Source organism: Trachypithecus francoisi, unplaced genomic scaffold (genome assembly GCF_009764315.1).
Source record: "Trachypithecus francoisi isolate TF-2019V2 unplaced genomic scaffold, Tfra_2.0 Lachesis_group14, whole genome shotgun sequence".
In the NCBI taxonomy this organism is placed as follows: Eukaryota; Metazoa; Chordata; class Mammalia; order Primates; family Cercopithecidae; genus Trachypithecus; species Trachypithecus francoisi.
Window position 1 is genome coordinate 7,746,312 of NW_022681459.1, and position 26,452 is coordinate 7,772,763.

General features: G+C 32.5%; 1 protein-coding gene across 3 annotated transcripts in view; it reads left to right on the forward strand.

Moving 5' to 3' along the window:
• The window catches only part of NCAM2 (neural cell adhesion molecule 2), a 572,054-nt gene that overhangs the window by 238,998 nt on the left and 306,604 nt on the right, over nucleotides 1-26,452 (forward strand). The window lies entirely within an intron of this gene.

Here is a 26,452-nt window from a genome sequence, read left to right on the forward strand (position 1 = left end):
ATTGTAGACTTTATTACATCATAGTGAAAGCACATTATTCATGTGTTTGTGATGATGATGATGATGTAAACAAAGCTACTGTGTTGCCAGTCAGTAAAAGCATAGCACATACCTTTATGTATACTGCATAGTACTTGATAATGATGATTAGTGTCTTTGTTATAGGTTTTGATATTTACTACACTATAATTTTGTCATTATTTTGGAGTGTACCTTTTCTACTTGTTAAAAAAAGTTAACTGTAAAACAGCCTCATGCTGGTCTTTCAGGAAATATTTCAGACGGCCGTTACCATAGGAGATGAAAGCTCTATGCTTGTTACTGCCTTTGAAGACCTTCTATTGGGACACGGTGTGGAGGTAAAAGACAGTGATATTGATCATTCTTATCCTAGGCTAATGTGTGTGTTTGCATCACAGTTTTTAACAAAAAGGATTAAACAGTGAAACCTAAAGAACTTTAAAAGTAGGAAAAAAGCTTATAGAATAAGGTTTTGAAGAAAGAAAATATTTATGTACAGCTGTACAATGTGTTTGGGTTTCAAGCTATTACAAAAGTCAAAACGTTAAAAAAAATCTTTATAAAGTAAAAAAGTTACAGTAAAGTAATTTATAATTAAAAATTAAAATATTTTTTATAAATTGGTGTAGCCTAAGTATACCGTGTATATAAAGTCTACAGTAGTGTATAGTAATGTTCTAGGCCTCCACGTGCACTCACCACTCATTCATTTAGTCACTCTCAGCAACTTCTCTAGTCATGCAAGTTCTATTCATGGTAAATGTCATATACAGGTGTATCACTTTTTTCTTAGTTTTTGTAGTGTGTTTTACTGTACCTGTTCCATGTTAAAGATACAAATACTTATAATTGTGTTATGATTACCTATAGTATTCAGTACAGTAATATGCTATAAAAGTGTTTAGTCTAGGGGAAATAGTCTATACTGTGTAGCCTAGGTTTGTAGTATACTGTAGCATCTAGGTCTGTGTAAGCAAATTCTGTGATGGCACACAATGATAAAATTACCTAAGGACACATTTTCCAGAAGGTATCTCCATCATTAAGCAATTCGTGAGTGTATTTAGTTCAGTCCCTTCAATGAACTATTGTTCATCTTATTTCATCACTTTCATGTATTCTACTCTACCTCCTAAATCTATTTCCATTCCAATAATTCATCAAAATGATACTATTATGTATTTCATAATTTAATGTGCCCATGAATCACCTTCTTATTATGTTAGAATGTAAATTCTGATTCAAACTGGGGTGGGGCCTTAGATTCTGCATGTTTGATAAACTGCTGGGGCACAAAGTATACTTTGCTATACTGAGCTGATAAGATTGCCACAGGTGGCACTAAAAGTGTAACTTGCTTCATTACACCTTGCTAATATTGCTCTTGACAGATATTTCATATTTTACAAATTGAACTTTTGTGGCAACCCTGCCTAGCGTAAGTCTGTCAGTGTTATTTTTCCAGGAGCATGTACTCACCTCGTGTCTCTGTGTCATGTTTCAGTAATTCTTACAATATTGCAAACTTTCTCACTAATATATCTGTTATGATGGTCTGTGATCAGTGATCTTTGAAGATAAAATTGTAATTGTTTTGGGGTACCACAAACTGTACTCATATGACATGATGAATTCTTCAGTAACTGTTGTGCATTCCTACTGCTTCATTCATTGGCCATTCCCTTGTTTTTCTCCCTCTCCTCTGGTCTCCCTGTTCTCCAACACATAATAATATTGAAATTTAGTCAATTACCACCCCTACAATGGCCTCTAAGTGTTCAAGTGAAGGAAAGAGTTAAACAGGTCTCTCAATTTAAAACAAAGTATAGAAGTGATTCACCAAATTTTCCAGGAAGTCATGTGAAAACATAGGCTGAAATCTATCCTCTCATTTCAAAAAGCCACGTTATTGGAGGAAATTAAAAGTGTTCCTCCATTAAACACTTAGGTGAAAAGAAGGAAAGACAGCTTTATTGCTAACACAGAGAAAGTTTTATTAGTCTAGCTAGAAGATCAAACCAGTGGTAATATTCCTTTAAACTATTGCCTAATCCAGAGCAATAGCCTAATATTATTCAATTCTGCAAAGGCTGTGGGAGCTAGAGAAGAAAAAGTTTGAAATTACCAGAGGTTGGCACATGAAATTTAAAAAAAGAAGCCATCTTCATAAAAGTGTTAGGTGAAATTGGAAGTAGTGATGGAGAAGCTGCAGCAAGTTATCCAGTAGATCCAGATAAGATCCAGATATTGATGAAGATGGCTACAGTAGACAACACATTCTCAGTGTGGGTGAAATAACATTCTATTGGAAGGAGATACCATCTATGTGACTTTCATAGCTACAGAGAAGTTAATGCCTGGTTTCAAAGCTTCAAAGTACAGATGTCTCTCTTGGTATGGGGCAGGAGGTGGCTAATGCAGCTGGTGACTAATTGGAGTCCAGTGCTTATTTACTATTTTGAAAGTCTAATGCCCTTAAGAATTACGCTAAATCTCCTCTGCCTGTGCATATAAATGGACCAACAAAACCTGGATGATAGCACATAGCTTTATAGCATGATGTACTGAATATTTTAAGCCTACAGTTGAGACCTACTACACAAGAAAAAAGATTCCTTTCAAATATTACTGATTATTAATTGACAGTGAATCTTGTCACCCAAGAGTTCTGAAGTAGATGTACAAGGAGATAAATGTTTTCATGCCTGCTAACACAACATGCATTCTACAGTTCATGGATCAAGCAGTAATCTTAACTTTGAAGTATTTTTAAAGCAATACATTTCATAAGGCTATAGCTAATAATTCCTCTGATGGATCTGGGCAAAGTAAATTAAAAACTTTCTGGAAAGGATTCACCACTCTGCATGCCATTAAGATGTAATTAATGGGAAGAAGTCAAAATGTCAACAGTAACAGCAGTTTGGAATAAGTTGGTTCCACCCTTCATGGTTGACTTGAGCGGTTCCAAATGTCAGTCAGAATGTAACTTCAGATGTGGTGGAAATAAAGAGAGAACTAGAGTAAAAGTGGAGCATGAAGATTTGACTAAATTGCTGCAATCTTATGACAAAACTTTAACAAACAAGGAGTTTCTTCCTATGGATGAGCAAAGAAAGTCGTTTCTTCAGATGGAATCTACACCTGGTCAAGACACTATGAACGTTGTTGAAATGTAGCAAAGGATTTAGAATATTACTTACAGTTGGTAAGGCAGCAGCAAGTTTTGAGAGGATTGACTCTCATTTTCAAAGAAGTTCTACTGTGGATAAAATGCTATAAAAAAACATTGAATCCTACAGAGAATTTTTTTTGTGAAACAAAGAGTCAATGGATGCACCAATCTTTACTGTTGTCTTATTTTAATAAATTGGCACAACCACCTCAATCTTCAGTAACCACTGCCTGATCAGTCAGCAGCCATGAATGTTGAAGCAAAACCCTCCACCAGTAAAAAGAATATGACTTATTGAGGTTTAATGATTGTTAGGATTTTATAACAACAAAGTATGTTTTAATTAAAGTATGTACCTTTTTACTTTAGACAAAATGCTATTGTCCACTTAATAGATTAATGTATGGTATCAGCATAACTTTTATTTGAACGAGGAAACCAAAAATTTGTGTGACTCACAGTTTTGTGATACATACTTTATTGCCGAGGTCTAAAACCTAACCTGCAATGTCTCTGACATATGCTTGTGCCTTTAACGTGCCAACCGATTGTTACAGACGTATCTCTATATATGTTAAGAAGTGGTTAATAATATATGTGTATATAATTTTATTAACCACTTATTAAAACTACATTATATATATAACTATATATCAAATATATATGTTATATATAAACAAAGACTCATTCTTGGAAAATTATTATGTAAACTAGAGACTCTAAATTTCTAACTTCCATATTGAGGAAATAATAATTGAGAACTTAAGTAACATTATCAGGATTAGATTTGCTTGTGATAATCTCCAAAACATTGTTCCTCAAAGTACCCACAGTACTATGAAAAAATGCTTGGGTACTTTCCTGTCTTGTTTACAAAGCAAACCTCTTGATAATTAGTGGTTAGTCTCTAGGAAAATGTACTGAGACATGAAAATTTCTTCTGTGTTGTATCTTTTTAATTTTATGAGTTCTCCAGTATTCAATACCAATTACAAAACCAAATGAATCTGTCTGATAGTCTGACTTAGTGCAAAGATCATCACTTCCTTTTGAAATTCAAAATTCAGTCATTACACATAGTCATTATCCCCAAGGAGAGGTATAGTTAGATGGTAGTTTAAGTAATAATTTCCTGGTAATTTCAAGAGATGATTTAAATAAAGCAGTGCACACCACTCAGTTTATGCTCTCCGTCACTCATCCTTCTTCCAGGTAATTCACATGATTTTGCTTGAGTCTCAACCCAAGATTTTCACTATTTTCAATCATAAAGGGGCTTTTAAAAAGCAGTATTTAATGACAGAATGATTTATATTCCTTTGGTTCTGTAACCATTAATAGGATTGCTGAGTCGAGTGGTAGTTCTGGTTTAAGTTCTTTGAGAATTCTCCAAACTGTTCTTCACTTGGTTGAACTAATTTACATTCCCACCAGCAGTATGTAAGTGTTCCCTTTTGTCTGAAACCTTGCCAGAATCTGTACCCCAAATCCTGGTGACACGCAATTTAATCATGTAACAAACATGCACATGCACCCCCTGAACCCAAAATAAAAGTTGGAAGAAAATAACTGCATAAAAAGCAGGATTTAAGTCTCATTCCAGACCCTAAAGCAGAATCCCTCGTGGTAGACCTAAAGCGTTATTTTTGATTGTTTGTTTTTAAAAGCTCTCCAGATGATTCTGTTAGTCGGTCAACTCAGGGTTGAGGTTCGTTTGTCTATAACGTCACTGCCTAATACAGTAACCACTAGCCACATGTTAGCATGGAACACTGGATGTTTTCAGAGTTTGAATTGAGATGTTCTATAAATGCAAAAGTGCACCAAATTTTGAAGATTAATGTGAAAAATGAATGTGAAATATCTCATTTTAATTTTGATCATCTATTGACATACTAATAAGTTGTATATACATGATTAAATAAAATACTTTGTTTAATTTCTCATATTTATTTTTATTTTGTTCATGTGGCTACTAGAAATTTTAAAATTATATATGTGGCTCACACTTATGGCTTGTCTGAGATTTCTATCCAGGACTGGTCTGGAAAGGCATATACTCATCTATTTTGTTAACTCACAGAGCACCTCTTTCTTCTGCTGTTATTTTACTTTTCCTTTTAACACACTTCAATGTGCTGGATGCTCAAGTCATCCTCCTGCTACTTTAGTGAATAGTTTTACATCGGGTAAACCAAATCAGCTAACAAAGACGTCTCCAGAGCATTCCCTATAGAAATTATCTTCTTCTTATTTCTGAAGTAATAGGTGAGCTCTGAAAATGGTAATGTCATTATTTATTTCATTGTTCATGGTCATTAGAATTTCACTACATAAGGAAGCATGATACACATCAGTACTCTGAAAGAAATTCTTGCAGGAGAAATCCTCCTTCCAAAAATAATAATTGAAAAATAGATTTGTAAGTACAGGTTAAGGAAAAGTAGAAACGTGTAACCTCCTTTATTTTGGAAATTGTTCGTAGCTTCATGTGCGTGAGAGGAATATGGCAACCTGTGATTATTTACACAGTAACTATTTGTTTTTCCATTCTCTTCTTCATCTGCCTTTTGATTTCTTCTACATCTTTAACTTTATTCATATTATAGAGAATGGGGGAATATAAAGCTTTCAAAACTGTATTTTATCTAGTGAGCTGGACAAATTATTTAACCCTTTTTAGGGTACATAGGAAGGGATTTCCCCCTGAGCCAGTTCACTTTCACTGTATGAGAAAATCTAAACGAAAACATTATAAACTCTTGAATTCTATTTTTCATTCATTTTCTGGACTCTTTCTTTGGAACATACTGTTTTATTGATCCACATGAACTCTGGCTTTTATTAGTAGTATCTATATGTGTCATTACTTTTAATATTCCTTTTAAAAAAACAATAATTTTTGTAATGAATCCATAAAATCTTGAAGGTTTTATTTTTCATATTTTTATGAAAAACCAAAATTACATTCTGGGAGTGTCTGTGTGTGTGTATATATGCACACACACATATACATAAACATACACACACATATATAAACATACTACACATATATATGTACTACATATGATATATATGGCTAATAGATATATGACTAATATATGACTAGTACACACAACACACACACACATTTATCCTGGTTTGTACACACACTTACATACATAGAGACTTATATATACATGTATACAGCCATACATACACACACACACACACACCACACACACACACACACAGATAAATTTTAAGGAATTTATATTAAGGATATATATCTATGTGTGTGTGTGTGTATATAGATAGATACACATATATAAATATGCGTATATATATATATGAATATATGTACCAGGTCTCACAGCCACATGAGTTAATTCCTTTTTATATATAATATATAATATGTAAAATAATAAATATATAAAGAAAAATATATAAATATAAAATATAAATTATATATTATTTATATAATATACAAGTTATATATTTATTTATATAATAATTTATTTTATATACTTCTACATATTAAAATATATAAAGGAATTAACTCATGTGGCTGTGAGAGCTGGCAGTTGTGAAATCTGTACAGTTGTCTGTCAGTTGGAAACTCAGACAAGGTTTTCATGTTACAGTCTTGAGAGAGAAATATTTCTTTTGTGAGAAACCTCAGTTTTGCTCTTAAGACCTTCAATTGATTAGATAGCTCCCACTCACATTATTGAGAGTAATTTCCTTTACTTAAGGTTGAATGTAAATGTTAATAACATATGCAAATGGCATATCTTCACAGCAACATTTAGACTTGCTTTTGATTAAACAATTGATACCATAGCCTAGCCAAATGGATACATAAAATTAAGCATATGATTGTATTCATATATATTTATATGAATGACTTTATTCAGTGTGAACAATTTATAATACAGTTACTATATTCTGAAGTGATTAAGAGCCTCACAAGATGAAGTGAGTAGTTATCTTAATTTTTCATGAAAATCTCATATATATGTGTGTATACACACACACACACATACACACATATATGTTTGGAGAGGGAGGGATGAAGTCTTTAGGAAGCCAATGGAGTAGTGAATCCATCCCTCCAAGGTATGCATACATAATTCAAGACTCCCATTCTCTTAAGTTATGGAACTTCTATGGTAATACAATTAAAATCAATTCTATTGTTTAATGTATTCTAGTAAACTTTTTAATAGTATAATACTGTTGGAAGTAGGCTCATTAACTAGAATGCAAAAAATTTGTGCCATTTATAATTTTTTATAAAATATGTCCAGTTTGGAAGTGCAAATTTAATATACCTGTATAATTGTTGGTAAAATCACATGTTTTTGGAATATATCAGTTAAGATGCATGGAATACAGACAAGTACTAAAGGAGATGTTATTTTGAAATACTCTATAATTACAGAAAGTAAATATAATCCAGATGGATCTACCCTACCAACTTGGGAGAAAGTACATAGTATGAATTCAGTTCATTTAGTTTAAAAGTTCTAAATTTTCATGACTTATCTCTTCATAGAAACATCAGGATTACATTATGTAGTATACATTGGACTATAGAATAGATATGTATTTTTGATACAGTCTTACTATAATGAAATGTCAATTAATTTGTATGTATTTGATCTCCTACCAATATATTTACTATCTTTGGTTTCCAGCTTTGTATTGATCCCCTCTATACTTGGCTATTTCAATTCATTTTGACATGTTTCTTCAGTGTCACTCACGTTTTCATTCTTTGCCTTTACTGAAGTTAGATTTTGTAGCTACGAGCAAGTTAATAAATAGATCTGAACACATGTAATTGTATTCACTAAAACATTAAATTTCCTTATATCTTGGTAATGCGTGTTAAAACACATCATAAAATCTTTTTCATTAATTTCAATTGCACAAAACTTAATTGAGTGAATACAGTGGAATGAAAATATAATGTACTAATTGGTATGCAAATCATTAGGAAGATGAACCTGAAAGATTTAAAAATAGAATCACTTCACAATTTCTATTAAAGGAAAACTTTATATTATACACATTTAGGCGGAATCCCATGTATTTTCTATATCCTCGTGAAAAAAACGGGAAAAACTGTAGGGAGGAGAACATCACACACCGGGGCCTGTTGGGGGGTGGGGGGTCTAGGGAAGGGATAACATTAGGAGAAATACCTAATGTAGGTGACGGGTTAACACCATGGCACGTGTATATCTATGTGACAAAACTGCACATTCTGTGCTTGTACCCTAGAACTTAAAGCATAATAAAAAGTAACATTTAAAAAATTATGAACACTCTAAATATCCCTTCCCTGTCCCTTTTTACTGAAATTTATTGACATTTAGCAATCAGTTTTTTTTTTTCCATTAATTAAGGATGTGTGATGCCATTAAGCGGGGAAAATACAAAATCCCCTGGCAAATGTGGATATGAATCCCTCTTCTGGTAGCGACTAACTGTGAGGTCACAGGCAGCTTACTTAACTCTTTGTCAGACTCTAAGAAAGATAATCTTATAAAAATGAGGAAAATAACATTTTCCGTCTAGCTATAAAACAATGTATAATTCTTTGCATACAATAAATATTCAATAAGTGGAAGCTATACTAACAGATATATAAATGACACACTTATATTGTTGATGTTGCTTGAATACATAAATGCATAGAATATAGTTTATACCCTGGCATACAAAATTATATATTGTATTACCCCTCTGCTTAGTGCTTTACATGTTATATTAATGCCCATAAAAACTTTGATGAGGTAGGATTATTACCCTCAATATTGATAAAGTAACTGGTGTTCACAAACGCCAAGCAACTCTAATCCCTTCAAACAGAAGCAGGAATCACATGTGAGACTGTTTATGTCTGTTCCTCTGCAGTGTGACATCTGCTTCTTCCAAACTACTGAAATTATTCATTTAAATTTTATCAGTGTCTGAAAGATCACCAAATCTAATGCTTTTGTTTCTGGTTTTGGTTTTGTTCTGTTTTGTTTTAAATTATCTGGGTGGGGTGGCCCACATCTGTAATCCCAGATATTTGGGATGCTGAGGCGAGAGGATCACTCGAAGCCAGGAGTTTAAGACCAGCCTGGGAAACATAGTGACATCCCATCTCTTAAAAAAAAAAAAAAATATATATATATATATATATGTGTGTGTGTGTGTGTGTGTGTGTGTGTGTGTGTATGCATTGTGGTGCATGCCAGTAGTTCCAGCTACTTGAGAGGCTGAGGTGGGAGGATCACTTGAGCCTAGGAGTTGGATGCCACAGTGAGCTATGATGGTGCCACTGCACTCCAGCTTCAGTGATAGAGACCCTGCCTCAAAAAAAAAAAATTAAAATTAAAAAATAAACTAAATAAGAAATTGTATTTTATCTCAGGGAGGCATTATATATGACTTTTGTATATGAATGTATATGACCTTTATATGTGAATATATATATATATATATGTAATCAATTTATTTGAGAATACCTCTTCAACCTATATTCCTAATTTATCATAACATGTACTGCTCCTGTAGAGGAGCAGAACTATTTGCTGTCTATCCAAAATATTTTGCCCACAACCTGATTTGCTTATTTTGAATAGTAGACTTTTAAAAAAAAAAGTCTACTATTTCTGAAATTAAAAGTGCTCTGTAAACATTTTTGTCTCTCTCTCTCTCTCTCTCTCTCTCTGTTTTTTTTTTTTTTTTAACATTATGGTATTTGACATGCCCTTGGACTTCTTCCTCTTTCCCTGAAGTCAGATCAGTTTGTTGTGATAATGCATGCTGTGGTAAAAAGAATGAATTATGGAAACAGATCTGTATTAGAATCCTATGATCTTGAGCAAGACACATACTTCTGAAACTTGTTTTCTCATCAGTAGATAACATTGACACCTATCTTGCAGGGATAGTATAAAGCTTAAATGGAAAACATTTGTCAAGCATCTAACATAATTCACATCATGACATATCATATCACTTCAAAATTTGGTTACGCCACATTACATACTTATTTTTGAGATTGTGGCCACAAGGTATATGGGTTTTCTAAAGTTCTGCCATTGAACCTTTTTCACCCTATGTATTTTATTTCTGTGTATATGCATTGTGGTGCGTGCCAGTAGTTCCAGCTACTTGAGAGGCTGAGGTGGGAGGATCACTTGAGCCTAGGATTGAAAATTTCATCCACACTCGTGTTTATAAGTATTGTTTTATTATGAGGCTATCCATAATCATTCTGCTTTTTTGATCCAGATACATCTTTCTCTTCCTCACTACCTGCTTAGTCTCTGTTCTGTTTCCTCTATTTTATGTCTGTTCTCTACCCTTTTCTCAAAATATCCTCTTAATGTATATATTTTACCTTAACAGAGTCTAAAATTATCAATGAATATTCATTGCTACACAAAAGACTAAAAGTCAGATAAATAACTTTTATATATGAATATATGATATATATGACCTTTATATATGAATATATATCTTTTTAAAATTTATTTGAGAATACCCCTGCAACCTATATTCCTAATTTATCATAACATGTACCTCTCCTGTAGAGGAGCAGAACTGTTTGTTGTTTATCCAAAATATTTTGCCCAAAACCTGATTTGCTTATTTTAAATAGCAGACTTTAAAAAAACAGTCTACTGTTTCTGAAATTAAACCCATTATTCAAAGACGAATTCTGATTTTACCCTATAACTAAAGTTATTAAAGCTCCTTCTAAAGAGAATGGTGTCTTCCCTTATACATGTTTGCTTCTTAAATACTCTGTTGATTACTTGTGTGGATTATTATTATCATTTTCCTTTTGTTTTATGCAACACACATATATGCATAATCATTTAGCACTCTTAGTCCTCATACTATTTACTAAACTGCCTTATTAAATGTCAAATTGTGTTGAATCACCTTTACATAATTTCTTATATGATTTTTCATTCTATAAATATAAAATTTAATTAGGAAATTTCTAGAATCACAAAAATACCCATGCAATAACAACAGATTCAACAGCATTTAGTATTTTTAAGAAATTTACTCTTATTTTTCAGATGTTTTCATTTCGTATCTGTGAGAACCATTATACATAATCAATACTATGCTTTAAAACTCATTACTATCTAGTTATATTCTCTATAATAAAGTATTTCTTTTCTGGTGTGTCACAAAGCTCATGATTTCAGGTTATATAAAGGAAATGGTGAATAAATTGCAAGGAAAATATTACTCTTCTTTCTTTCAAGCTAAATATGCGTATTTCCATTCAGTAATCGCCAACATAGAGAGTGCCAGTATTAGATTTTTGTGAGCCATGCAGTGCCCTTAAGAATTTATAAAACAGGGAAACATAAAGTTTGAGTGAGTGCACCATGCTGTGTTATGTGATATATAGCAGATTTTGTCAGTATTGTGGAAGCAGCCTTGCTCTGAAAGTTCTTTTCCAACTAGAGTTTGATTGAAGCACACGACTGAAAGAGAAAACAGTCATATTAATAAAATTCAGAAGTCAATGCTTTATCTCAAAACATTGCCGAACTGCATACAATATAAACAGAGATAAAGTGACATGCCTAAGACGAATAAAACATCATCTAAAAACAGAAAATAAAGCAGAAAACGCATTCGCAATCATCACATTTCAAACACAATTGGGGAGGCCTGAAAGATAGTCCATATGAAAGAGAAAGCAGTGCAGGACAAGGTGTGGAGTGGGAGGCCCAGGGCTCTCTGGAACATTTATCATCATTGTAGAGCTCAGAAAGTATTTTTCTTATGAAGCCACTGACACTCGGTTTTCAATCCAGCCATAGAAATGTGAAGCAGTTTGAGAGTCAGCACAGAATGTTAAAGACAAAATTTTCCCCCATGGGTGTTATCAAGTACTACAAAGTCTTTAAGACTTGAAAGTTTTTCACATTTCCACGCTTCTGTGAATAAGAAAGAAATTTCTGCAAGAAGGAAAAGCAATTTTGTTTGCTGTGAGAGTTAGTGAATGGCCCTCCATTGTGCTTCAGATGTTACTGTATTTCCACTGTGCTTAAGATGTCTTTGTTTTATCCTAAATATACAGAATATTTAAAGATAATCCAGGTAGAATATAAGCAAATATGTAGGTGCTATTCTTTTATCTATAGCTTATACTTTCAAATAGCTGTACTTCACCAATGAATTGTTTTAATTTTTTTGTACGAAATACTTGTAATCATTGCAGAAGCACATAAAATATACATTAAATATGTTTTTAGAGGTAATATAAAACTTTACCTCTAAATTTCACACAAAAGTTCTCATTTTATATTATGTACATTCATTGAATCCTAAATAAAATTAATATAAAGAGGATAATATCTATACAGTGGCAATATTTACTAAAGTTTTGTTTGTAATATATGATTAGCAGACAAGACTGAACCTGAACAGATGCCCTTATCTTAGGAAGCCTATTGTAAAATTAATAGATTTTAATGTTATATGTAGAACCATTGTCCATAGCATTCCTCTTAGCAATTGTAAAACCATTAAAACCAGTGATGAAATAGAAAAGATCGTTGCATATTACCTTAAAAATTGTCAACTATAAAAGAAAAATAAGAACTCTGCTTCATTATATGTTAGAATGGCATGTATGAAATGTTGGCTCCTTTCCAAATCATACAAAATAATTTACAGTTTCTGGAGAGGACTTAAAATTACCCCCATAAAAGACGTGGAATCAACCCAAATGCCCATCAACAATAGACTGAAGAAAACGTGGTACATATAAACCGTAGAATACTATGCAGCCATGAAAAGGAATGTGTTCATGTCCTTTGCAGGGACATGGATGAAGCTGGGAACCATTATCCTCAGCAAACTAACACAGGAACTGGAAGCCAAACAACACATGTTCTCACTTAAAAGTGGGAGCTGAACAATGAGAACACATTGACACAGGATGGGGAACAACACCCTCTGGGGCTTGTCAGGGTGTCAGGGAGAGAGAATATTAGGAAAGATAGCAAATACAAATACATGCTGGGCTTAATACCCAGGTAATGGGTTGACAGGTGCAGCGAACCACCATGGCACATGTTTATCCATGTAACAAACCTGCACGTCCTGCACATGTACCCCAGATCTAAAAAATACAAAAAAAAAAAAAAAAAAAAATCAAGTACCCAATATATATTGTTTATTTTGAAGGTGATGAAATTTACATATAAGGCAGTTTGTAGAATTTCTCCAAGCTCACATCATGAATTAATGTCATAGCTATATCTCAGTGTGTTAATTAAATGGTGCTAAATAACTTATTACAAGGGTCAGCATATGTATGCATATTTTATCACTAGTACTAGATATAAACCTGTTTATTTTATTTAAATTTCAGTTTTTTTCTATTTAATAATCTTTACTCATAAATTTCACCTAAAATTAAAGTTGTAAAATATGCAGCAAATTAAAATTAAATTGAATTTCCAGAAATCACAGCATGTAGTAATATTCCAAAATTGATTTGAAATGAGGCCAACACACCAAAGAATTAATGAACATACTTATCTATTATCATACATGGCAATATCTAAATTGTTCTACCAAAAAGAAACCTGCGTTTGTATGTTTATCACAGCACTACTCACAATAGCAAAGACATGGGATCAGCCTAGTGGCTATCGATAGTGGTGGTACAAACACACCATGGAATAGTAGGCCACCATAAAAAGAATGAAATCGTGTCCTTTGTGGCAATGTGGATGCAGCTGGAGGCCATTTTCGTAAGCAAATTAACGCAGAAACAGAAAATCAAATGCTGCATGTTCTCACTCATAAGTGAGATATAAACATTAGCACACACAGACACAAAGATGGGAACAGTAGACACGGGGATTTCAAAAGCGGGGAGGGAAGAAGGGAGGCAAAGGATGAGAAACTACCTATCGGGTGCTATGTGCAGTACTGGGACGACAGGATTATTAGAAGCACAAACCTCAGCATCCTACAAAAGACCCATATAACAAACCTGCCCCAAATTCAAAATTAAAATAAAAAAATAAAATACTTCAGTTTTGGATTTCAGAATAGGCAACATAAAGGGAAACAGAAACAAATGTATGTGAGCTACGTTAATATTGATTACTTCAGATTTAATTTTGAGTAAACACAACTTAGAATAACACTTAGCAATCCCTGATAGAGTTTTCACTGCAAAGACTAAAGGAGAAGATAGTATTTGAATTTTAGCAAGGTAGTTTTGTTGCACTAAATGTGCATTGCCCATTCTGTTTATTTCAGAACTAAATGCCCATTCTGTTTATTTCAGAACTAAAAATATATAAAATACTACCAAACCTTAAAAGTAGCAAGAAAGCCAAATGCCCTGATGAGGTCATAGTTGATTTGCCTTGAACCATCTGAAGATGTCTGTATGTGTGGTTGTTATTCACAAAGGACAGCCTGCTTAGAGTCAAAGGCTATATTAGTAGTGAAGAGGAACAAACAGAGCTTTTGGAATTCTGTGCAATATAGTTCAATCAGTTTAGAAACAGAGCTCTTACAATTCACACACTGTCCATCTTCACCTAGGAACAACACAAGGGTACTTTAACATTAGAACGCGTATTAATACGCTTGATCACCTTAATAGATCAAAGGAGGAAAAATATGAATATGATTATCGAAGTTGATGGAAGAAGAGAAAGAATTTAAAACTCATGTATAATAAGAACTATTAGCAAGTTGGGAATAAATAATCTTACTCTGATAAATTCTATGAAGAGCCTATGGCACATATAATTAATGGAGAAATTTAGTTCACATCATCTTTGAAGTAAGGCATAAGACAATGTTACTGCAGACAAGTACTCTATTGAACATAAAGATATTAATAAGTGCCATAGTGAAATAATAATAAGTAAGTAAATAATTTAAAAGGACTGGAAAAGAAAAATCATGCTATTATTGCAGATTATATAACTGATGACAGTAAATCAAGAGAATCTACAGGCAAACTATTAAGGTCTATTAAAATGTTCACCTAGATCACTGAATCTACATTTCATATAAAGAAAAGGTGGTTACTATAAAAACATAAAAGATGATACTTAAGTTCAAATAAAAAGATACTTTTTAGAGTTGTAAATATGTCATATAGAAGTAAAGTTAAAAATAATGTACAAGTGCTTTGTAGAGATATAGAAAACATAGTCAAAACCCCAAGAATCTAGATAATAACAAGATATGTTTATTGTTAGAAAGATGAAACATAATGGTGAATAATTTAATAAAATAATATGCAAATCCAATGCAGTTCCAAACAGCATTTCATAGTTTTTCATAGAACATGAGCTTCTGAATCTAATATGAATTTGGAAATGTAAATGTTGATGAATAGCAAAGATTATTTTGAAGAATAAAACAAATACTTTGCATACATACATTTATTTAATATTCATGCACCCGATGGCTCCGCTCTTATTAGATGAGACACATAGAGTCAAGAATGTCAAGGAAGTTGCCCAAAGTTGCATAGCCGGGAAGTGGTACATCTGGCAATTGCGTTCTAATAGTTATCTTCCGGATTAAGTGCTTATTTCATTATCTCATTCTGCCTATGAGTCTCTTTTGTTCATACCATATTGTATGCGAATCTAGTCCCTAACTAGTTCAATAAGTACTTAGTGAATCCATTCTTGTATCAGTTATTGTTCTTGGGCTGGTAGTATGGAAGCGAAAAGGATTTTTCATGAACCAAAAATATATTAGCCATCTCAGAAGTACTTTAAGCTTCTCTGAACTATAAATTGGTCAGTGTTTTGGAGATTACATTAAGCCTTGTATAAAATCAATAAAAATATCATATAAAATTATTAAAATATATGCACAAGAACTGTTCTAACAGATTTGTATTTATTTGAGAGAAACACACACAAGTAAGAGGTAATTATTATTATTCTCATTTTAGCAATGAGTAATCTTAGGCACATAAATTGTATGGACTTTGTCTAAATTCTCATAGTCATGAGGTGCCTGAGCTGGGTGATTAGTCTCTGTCAGCAGTCATGAAATGCTATTTGTTGCAAAAAGAAAAAAATTAGAAAATACATTATTTTTAGTTATTTTAATTACTCTATAATGTATTAAAAAATTGAAAGAAGCAACCATTATTCTATATTTATCTCATGCATATTATTGTATATTTATCTCATCCATATTCTTCTAAGTTTTTAAAAAAATCATTGTCTCACTTTTTTTTGAGATCGTGATGATAAAAGGTAATTTCAGATTTGTTTGATTTTAATGTCTTGTATAAAAACATAAAAATTGGCCACGCTGTCTATTCCCAAAGTATTTATTTTGTTTCCATTATGTGATTTTACTGGACCATGTATTCCAAGTCTGAGGCCCAAAGATACTAAAGCACTCCTTTTCACTCACAATGTGCTTTCATCCTATAAGTACAAATATTCTGTGATGTTTCTTCTTTCCTGTCTATCCCCTCTCTTTCCCACTATCATCTCACCACGATGAAAAATATCAAATCTGTCTTATTCATCTTTGTAAATTGTTTTGCTGTCAGTAGGGTGCTTAGCCATAATCTATTTTTAAGAATTGTGTCAAAATTTAATCATGTTGCCCTCCAAAATGTTCTCAGGTGATGTTAGAACCAGAAAATGGGAAAATCACACTTTCATGAGAGTTCTGTTCAAGGGCTTATAATTTAAGCACAAAAATATTACATAAAATATACTTCGGTCTTGGTTCATTAACAACACTTCTGGTAATACCTATGGAGTTCCGAACCATGGACAGAGTATGCTTTCCTACTTTCTGCCCATAGTTGTAGGTGACTGGAATATTTTATTATAGAAAGTGATATGAGAGATATGCAGACACAATTTGGGAAATTACAACATATTTCTGAGGACATTACTCCAGTGTGTGCTGGATGTCAAATTTTGAAAATTTAAAAATTTGCGAAAATTAACAGGGAATTTCTGGCAAGATGAGTGATTGAGAATTAATTATTGCTAAAACCCTAGAAGTGATATATTGATGTTCACTAAGAAAATTTGAAAGTAGAATGCCAAAAGTACCTAGTTGCCTAACTCTTGAAGCTATCGAGCTGATTTAGTAGATGAGGGAGCAGTAAATTTAGCAGAACTTTTCATAAAACAGAGATGTGCATGGAACATCCAAAATATTACCTAATAAATTGAGCTTCTCTGGGATTTATGTGGCAGTTATCCCTTTTATAATTTAATGGGCAAAGTTCTGACAAAAAACTTACAGGAATATATGTATCATTCTCATGTACTTCCTGGGAAAACAGTGTAAGATTTTCACTTTTGGAAAAAGACACAGAATATAAAATTAAATAGAACTGCCAAAAGACTTGGCTTATTATAAGTATAATTTTTTACTATATAATTAATGCATATAATTATGGGCAACTGCTAATGACTGTATGTATTAAACTATGTTTCAAGGACAGTTTTAATAGTTTAATAATTGTTAGAAATTTTTAAGGGGCAGAATATAGGAGAGTTTATTTAATATATCTTGGTTCTAAAATCTTGAAAAAATTTCCACTGGAGTAAATATTATACAGAATAATTTTCTTCGATTTGAGGGGAACTTATAATGAGATATTATTTATGGATATTATGTAGGTCATATTGTTTCCAACCACACACATCTTACATTAATGTGTCATTTTCTCATCTATTGAGGTCTGAGATTTCCAAACAACTGATGGATATCTCTTTAAATGTAAAACCTTATTTGTGTATATAATTACCACTTTACATAATTATTTTACATTCATTTTGTATGTTTTCTGCCTACATACACAGCATATGCTCAACACAATGGCTTTTCTTGATGAAATTTTACCATTATGAAAGCCAGCTTTCTTAATTGTAATATATTTTCCTCAGTCGTGTCAGTTGTTTAGCTCCTAACTCAGAAGCACCCCTTCACATATTCACCTACACTCTTAAAGATAATTTTAAATCCTTTCTCCCCAGTTATTTTGCAGGAAGGGTGAGGTCTGATGATACTTGATTCATAGAGAGGATCGTAAGGAGCTTTCTGATGGTTGAGGGCTCTAGACACCTGTCACCCAAATAATGCTGGAGTTACTTACGTTTTTACCAGTTATGCATGTTTGCATTTTTGTTATACTCAAATTATATGAAGAAAATGGAAACAAATAATTTTTGAAGAACACATAAATAGATACACATTCATATATAAATTACCAATAAAAAACAGATTACTGACTTGTGAAAACTGGTTACGTTAATATGAACAATGCTATTTATAAAAGCACTGAATTAAATTTTGTTTTAGGTTTTAGAGGAATCAGTTAATAATCACTGTTGAGTTTCAATTGTACAGCTGTAGCTGAATATTGCTTGAGTTGCCACTTGATGGCAGTCGTGTCTTTGGCATCAAAAGGGCAGTTTGCTTCTCTTCTGGTAAATAGGATTTAGAGTATTTAAAAATACAGTCAATGATCTTAGGAAAATTTAACTTGTTATGGGAAAAATAACATCCGTTAATAGGACTAATTTTTGCTCTATACGTAAACATATATTTCATGCATGATTTTTAATTATGTGTAGACATTATTAGAAAAAGTTTTCAAAGTATTTTAGCTTTTAGAATTATTTTCTGGTGGAATCCCAACATTGCTTTAGTTTTATATGCCATCCTTTCTATCAGTGTCATAAACTGTAGGAGCAACTCACCCATGTGCTGTATTTGACGAAGAATTTAAAAAATTCCAAAGTCTTTTGACATATTTAATTACAAAATGGTTTCCAAATGTTGTTTCTTGAAGACCTGAAAATTTCCATAGTCTTAAAATTATGGGTATTTTGCAGAAAATTTCTGTATTTCTACTTTTCCTTTGAGGTAGAAGGACTTAGTTGCTTTTCCTGAAATGTTAACTAATTTTCTTATTTTGCACTTTTATTTTTTTAAAAAATTATCAGTTAAGTTTGAGAGGTAGTTGTTGGTTTTGTTCTGTGACTTCTTTCTATGTTAAGTTTTTCTTTTCCACTTAACAGAAGAAAGAAGATCGATAAAACATTGGCAAGTTCTTCTTTCTTTGTTTTGTTTTGCTTTTAGTTCCGTCTCCCTCTCCAAGACACATTCTTCACAATCAGGATGAAAGTTGACTTTTTTACCTTGGAAATGTCCTATGGCTAGCTGCATTAAAAAGATGTTCAACCATTCTTCTGTTTCCCATAAAGCTCCAACTTTTACATTTTTCTCAGTTTATGTCATTTAAACTGGAGTTCCCTTACTGTTGACCTCTCATAATATATGATTTCTTTTCTTTAATAGTCAAAAACACGTTTCTTAACTCTTTAGAAGCAATAGAGTATTTTTAATTTGACATGCCATTTTCTCTTCATGTTGACATTTTAATCAAATTAATTATTGAAATGATCAGCTCATAAGATACTACAAAATTTGTATTGTTTAGATAGAAATAATCATATTAAATATTGATTGCTGTCTGGACAGCGGTATTGAATGCACTTAAATTTCAAAACTTGTTTTAAGGTATATTGTGAGTGCAAATGATGTTTTGGCATTACCCACTATGGATACAAATAACATGTAAAACACAATAAGTTGTATGTCAGCAACCTCTAAAAATGCTGAAATTCAATAACATGTTTCCCCACGGAAGTAGTAGTTTGGGTCATAATGCAGTTTCTCTTTGCTATCTAAGAGTATCAATAAAAATTACCATTTTTTCTTTGTTATTAGAATAGAAGTAATAGAGTGAAATCTGGTGATATTACCATATACCATTATCAATAGAAATACCTAATTTTTGAAAGAAGTTATACTTTTTATGTAGTGTGTGATGGAGAGTTCATTTATCAGTAGGTATATACAGTACTCTATTTAAAGAGCATATAAAAGTTCATAATTTTTACATGTTGTCAATTGTCATATACTCCGATGACAAAGAGTGTATTTAAAATACTCATAGACATTTTACTAATACTAGTTTCAGGAAAATTTATTAATATTGGATTGCCACTCAAGTGAAATGTGTGGGGGATAGTTCTGCACTGTTTTGTATGTCCATTCATTAACAATCTACAATGCACTAGAGAAGCACCTTGCCCTGGAAGTACTCTAGTTAATGCAGGAGTAAAATAGGACCCCTTTGCTCATGAACTTAAAGTCTATCAAAAAAAGAAAAAAGTAATAAATAAATGGATAAATATGTGCAATGCTAGGAAAAATACAAGACACGATGTGAGCACATAATAGATGCATCTTGCTTAGTTTAACGACAGGATCAGTAAGACTCCTTGTAAGAATATATATTGAATATACACTTACATTTTATTTAAATGGGAATATGCATAAGAAAGAATTTAAATTAACTTAGAATGTGTATGAACTCTTTTCTTAAAAGAGTGTTGAAGTATTGATTTATTTCCAAAGAAACATTTTCTGTGTTAAAGTGCTCAGAGAAAAAAATGTGCTGATTTTCAATTTTATAATAACTTTATTTAGTGAAGACATTTCTCATTTGCACATTATCCGTGGTGTGAATCATACATGCAGTTGTTTTCCTGGCATTAATGACCTCTTAACCCAAGCTTTTCCTATAAGTTAATGAGTGTCTGAAGTAGAGGGAGCTTTTAAGCAGAGTAGAGGACCCTTGATCCATATGATTATTACCTTACGAGAAATGCCTGACCAACAGGTCATTATTGCTGTTACTGTGCTAAGAATTTAAATGAATGATGAATAAATTGTTCAGTAGATTCTTTTTCAATTCAAGTAGATATTTAGTAATAAGCAAATTGCAGCTAAGGGTATTTTAATTCCATCTTTACTTTTATAGTGCCTACTTTTATAATGGCATAATGTCTGCTATAATATTTTCCAGTTTTAAAAGTGAAACACTGTAGCAAAATAGTTTTGAAGTTATTTCCACATATCCATCAGGCAAGTCAGAATAGGGCATGGAATTCAATTATTTAAGCACGTTTTGTCTTAGGTAATGTTATGGCAGGTACACAGTTAAAACATTTTTAAAAATTGGGGAGAGAATTTAACATGAATTTTAACATGCTTTAGTAAGAAGGATTTTTTTTAAAAGCTTCATATCTTTGCTTTTTTAAATCAATTCAATTTTTTATAAGAACTTAATAAAATGTGTTTAAGCTTTTGGCAAGGAAGAAGTACTTGGGATTGAAATGTTACAGGAACTTTGCAGGGAAATTTAAGAAATAGTTTTATTCATTTCTTCTCTGATTAAATAATATCAAATTTATTTGTTATATATGTAAATTAATGTGACCAGCACTTGAAAAAATATATAAGTAGGTAAACCTAATCCACTTCATTTTCTCAATTCATTGTATTAAATTGATTAATCATAAAATTCTCCAGAAATACCTAAAATTATAAACGAAAAATGCTATAGTTCAAATAGTCAATCTATCCTCAAATCAGTTAGGACCCTTTGTATTGAATATAACAGAAAATTGAAATAAAAATTTCAATTTGATTTATATAGTGAACAGAATTACTTGACTCATCTAACTGAAATGCATACAAGTTGTAGATGAAACTTTATCTAGCACCTTAAACTCAGCAGAAAATTTGCTCCTCCATCTGTGCACTATTGTTGACTAATACCCTGAACTCAGATCTCAGCTTATGGGTCAATGCCCCTAAAGACTCATCCTCAACCCCTATCTTTACTGAAATAGATCAAGGCCCCTTGTTATATGTCCTCATAGAACCATCGATTGTTACTCTTATTATTAGTGGTAATATAGTCATTACATTTCATTACTGATTATTTCCTTGGTTGGCATATCATAGGCATGTAATGTGTACTTATTGAGTTAATGAATGCTTGAATGAAGTCAAGCATCCATTACCATTCTTAACCCATAGAATGACCAGGGACATAAATATCCTGAATAGTGTTCTTCTCTCTTCGCCTTGTTTAGTGCTTGTCATTGCATCTCTGATGAAATTTTACCCTCTATGAAACTTCCTTGATTATGCAAGCAATAAATAAATAAATAAATAAATAAATAAAGCACTTCCTATCTAGGAAATCCCAAGAAGATGTTATCTCTCTCTTTTGATATTGATCACAATCGTAAATGTAATACAGTAATTTCTGCTAAATTACAGTTTGGAGAACAAAAATTATGTCATTTTTCCTTCTATTCTCCATGGTGGAGAATTCGTTGATATCACAATCATCAATAAATATTTTTAAGTCAATAAATCAATGAAATGAAACTTATGTTATACCTTTTATTGGTGATTTGGTTGTTTTAACTGTTTTAAAGTATCAGCTTTTTTTTTTTTTTCAAATGTGAAAGTAATTTTATTGTGATTTGTGCAGTTAGTGGTCTGCAAAAATGTATTTAATCAAATTTGTACAAATTAAAACATAAAAGACTAGCTTCTTTTAAAATAATTATCCCCTAATAAATAACAAATACATTTTCATTACTTAATAGTCTCCAAATATCCATTTGTAAATAAAGTGAGATAAACTCGGGTCTTTTTATGATGCCTAGTATTTAATAAACTTTTAGATACTCATTAGGTAACTTTATAGTTCCTCTTTCCCGTGAGATAGATTCTTGGAGAAATCAGTAGATATGTAAGATCTAAATAATGAAGATTTAGCTACACAATATAGGTAGTTACTAAACCCAATGAGATGTAAAATGAAAATGATGCTCCATGTTTTCCACACCGGTCCCTGTAAAAATATTTTTCAGGTTTTAATATCTAAAGACTGTGTATAGCCGTAACAGTGAAGATGTGTATTTTGATAAATGAGAGAAAACTATTTCAAGGTAATCTATGCTGTATATTTACATTTATTTTTTTTTTTTTTTTTTTTTTTTTTTTTTTTTTTGAGACGGAGTCTCGCTCTGTCCCCCAGGCTGGAGTGCAGTGGCCGGATCTCAGCTCACTGCAAGCTCCGCCTCCCGGGTTTATGCCATTCTCTCGCCTCAGCCTCCCAAGTAGCTGGGACTACAGGCGCCCGCCACATCGCCCGGCTAATTTTTTGTATTTTTTTAGTAGAGACGGGGTTTCACCATGTTAGCCAGGATGGTCTCGATCTCCTGACCTCGTGATCCACCCGTCTCGGCCTCCCAAAGTGCTGGGATTACAGGCTTGAGCCACCGCGCCCGGCCCATTTATTCTTAATAATTTTACCTTCCTTTAGGAACATTGGTAATTTATTTATTTTACCTTCCTTTGGGAACATTGGTAATTTCTTTATAACAATTAAAGCATGAACACAGAGTTCTGATAAAATAAGTATTTTTATAAACTAGTGAGAGGCCATTGGTTCCTACTTTTGTAGGCATTTTCAAAATAAAATCTATTAATCTTGGGGGCTTTGGATTTAAGTTTATGATACTGCAGTAATTATAAAACTCTTTATTCGGGATTGTTTTCCACAGCATCTCAAAGGACATATCAATAAACTTATAAGGCCCTTACAGGTTCAGGCAATAGGCAGTAGTCACAGAGGTCACTCTGTACGTGTGTGTGTGTGGCATGGGGAGTGCATGCACACGTATGCATTTTACAAATAAAATTTGGAGTCTTCATGCTTTCCCTAATGTCCACAGTATCACTAGGAACAAAATAATCTTTAAGCACTTTGGCAGAGTTGGATGTTTAGGATAGAAAACTAGAGTTGTGCCGACAATAGTGTTTCATTACAATTCCTTGTCGCATTTGTCTATTTTCAACATTTTTCTGTCTTTTTATTTTCCTTAAGGCCAAACCTGCTAACCTTAGACTACTGCTCATTATTTATGTTTTTATCCCTGCTCTCTCTGCTTTTCAGATCATTAATTACTGATTGATATTTAATCCTATTTCTGGAGGCACGTGGTTGGTATTTTCACAAGAATGAACAGAAAGAATACAACTATAATGGGCATGACTACCTAATTCCATAATCCTTTCATTAGTCAGGCATCCCATTTAGTAGCGTATTTAATCCTGCAGAGAGCCCTGAGAAATCAGCTCATATTGTCACTGTGTTTTCAAATTTTTTAAGGTTCCATATCATTGCATCTTCTAAGGAAAATTCTACCTAGCTACTTTCTCTAATTAGCTATATCAGTAGGTAAGATGGAACGTAAAACTCTGGGCATATTTAAATATTTTACAGCAAACGATAGTATAATTATGAACATTGTGAGTACTATTTTCTCTTTCTGGCATTTGAACTCAGAGATAATTTTTTTTTTTCTATGAATTAGGAGGAAAAAGTGTTTCTTTAAATGATCTTTTAGCTTACCTTTCAGCCTCAAGATTATGTTTAAATAAAGGATTTATATCCTAGATTAAGGATTTCTATTTCGTTTTGTTTTTCCCTCTTATGAAAGCACATACTTTATTGGACCGCTGAAGGTTTACTGTTTTTCAAATTAATTTGAGACTTGTCTTTTCAGAAATTTTAAGTAAAGATAAATTCATTTTCCCATACAGCTATATTTCCTAATAAAGGGCATTAATGCAAAAAAAAAAAAAAAATGAAAGCAAATTTCACAAATTATACAGTATAGTTATGGTTTCAATGGAATTTCTTAACCAATATTCATATTTAGCATTACTTGGTAGTTTTATACTTGTAAAATGCTGAATTGCATATATTTAAAAAAATGATACTTCCTATGAAGAATCTTTCATTTCTTTGTTAAATTTTGTCCAGGGAATTGTAATTCTTTTTTTTTTTTTTTTGAGACGGAGTCTTGCTCTGTTGCCCAGGCTGGAGTCCAGTGGTGCGATCTCTGCTCACTGCAAGCTCTGCCTTCCGGGTTCCCACCATTCTCATGCCTCAGCCTCCCGAGTAGCTGGGACTACAGGCGCCCACCACCATGCCCGGCTAGTTTTTTGTATTTTTAGTAGAGACGGAGTTTCACCATGTTGGCCAGGATGGTCTCGATCTCCTGACCTCATGATCCACCTGGCTTGGCCTCCCAAAGTGCTGGGATTACAGGAGTGAGCCACCATGCCTGGCCCTTAATCCTTAAAACCAAATCTCCCATCATCAAGGTAAATTTACAAAATAATAATAATATATATGTTTTTTGAGAATGAGTCTCACTCTATTGCCCCAGCTGGGGTACAGTGGTGCCATCTCAGCTCACTGCCACCTCTGTCTCCCAGGTTCAAGCAATTCTTTTGTCTCGGCCTCCCGAGTAGCTGGGACCACAGGCGCCTGCCACCACACCCAGCAATTTTTTTTTTTTATTTTTAGTAGAAATGAGGTTTTGTCATCTTGGCCGGGCTGCTTTCAAACTCTTGATCTCAGGTGATCCACCTGTCTCAGCCTCCCAAAGTGCTGGGATTACAGGGATGAGCCACCGTGCCCAGTCAAAACAATATTATTTATTTTAATTTGCCATAAGAACTTATTATTAGAACAAAAATTAAAAAGCTAGTTTGATTTACTTCATTGTTTTCATTTAAAATAATACATAAATTTATTTGCTTAGTCAAACAATATTTATCTAACATTATTCATTGGAAGTTTGACAGATTGTATTGCTTGATCTGGTGAATGAAAATGTTTATTCTGTATATTCTGAACATGGAAATTACAGAATTCCAAATATATTATTGCATACATATAAAACTCAGAAAACAGATAATGTGAAATCATAAACATGTTCATAACAGTGAACATTTTAGTTTTGAGGGGAAATTAAATTTAAAAATAGATTTTTGTTTTTAATTAAATAGAATGTGGTATGTCAATACTCTTTTTCTTCTTAATATTAGTATTTATTAACTCAGGCCTGCATCAGAGCACTTTTCAAAAGAGTTAGGGCATGTAAAAATAGAATCATTGGTCATTTCGGTAACAAACAGTAGAGTGATTCTCTTTCTTGTAAGTAATAAGTTGGCCATTTTCTACCGACGTAATCAACTAGAAGTTCAAAGAGTTGCTTACATCAATTTCCTGGGGTTGCAAAATGGCAGCTCCTCAAATATGTATTAAAATACTGATAAAGGCTTCAATCACATGGCATAATCTTCTCAGAGCAATTCTCCTCCGTGGGTCATTATAGCAGATAATGGAAGCATTTGTAATCTCTAGTTACAATTGGACTAAATGAAATTAGATTCCCAATTTCCTTCATATAAGAATATTTCAAAATGTTGTCAGCATTTATTGAGCAATAAACAGGGGGTGGGGTTGAC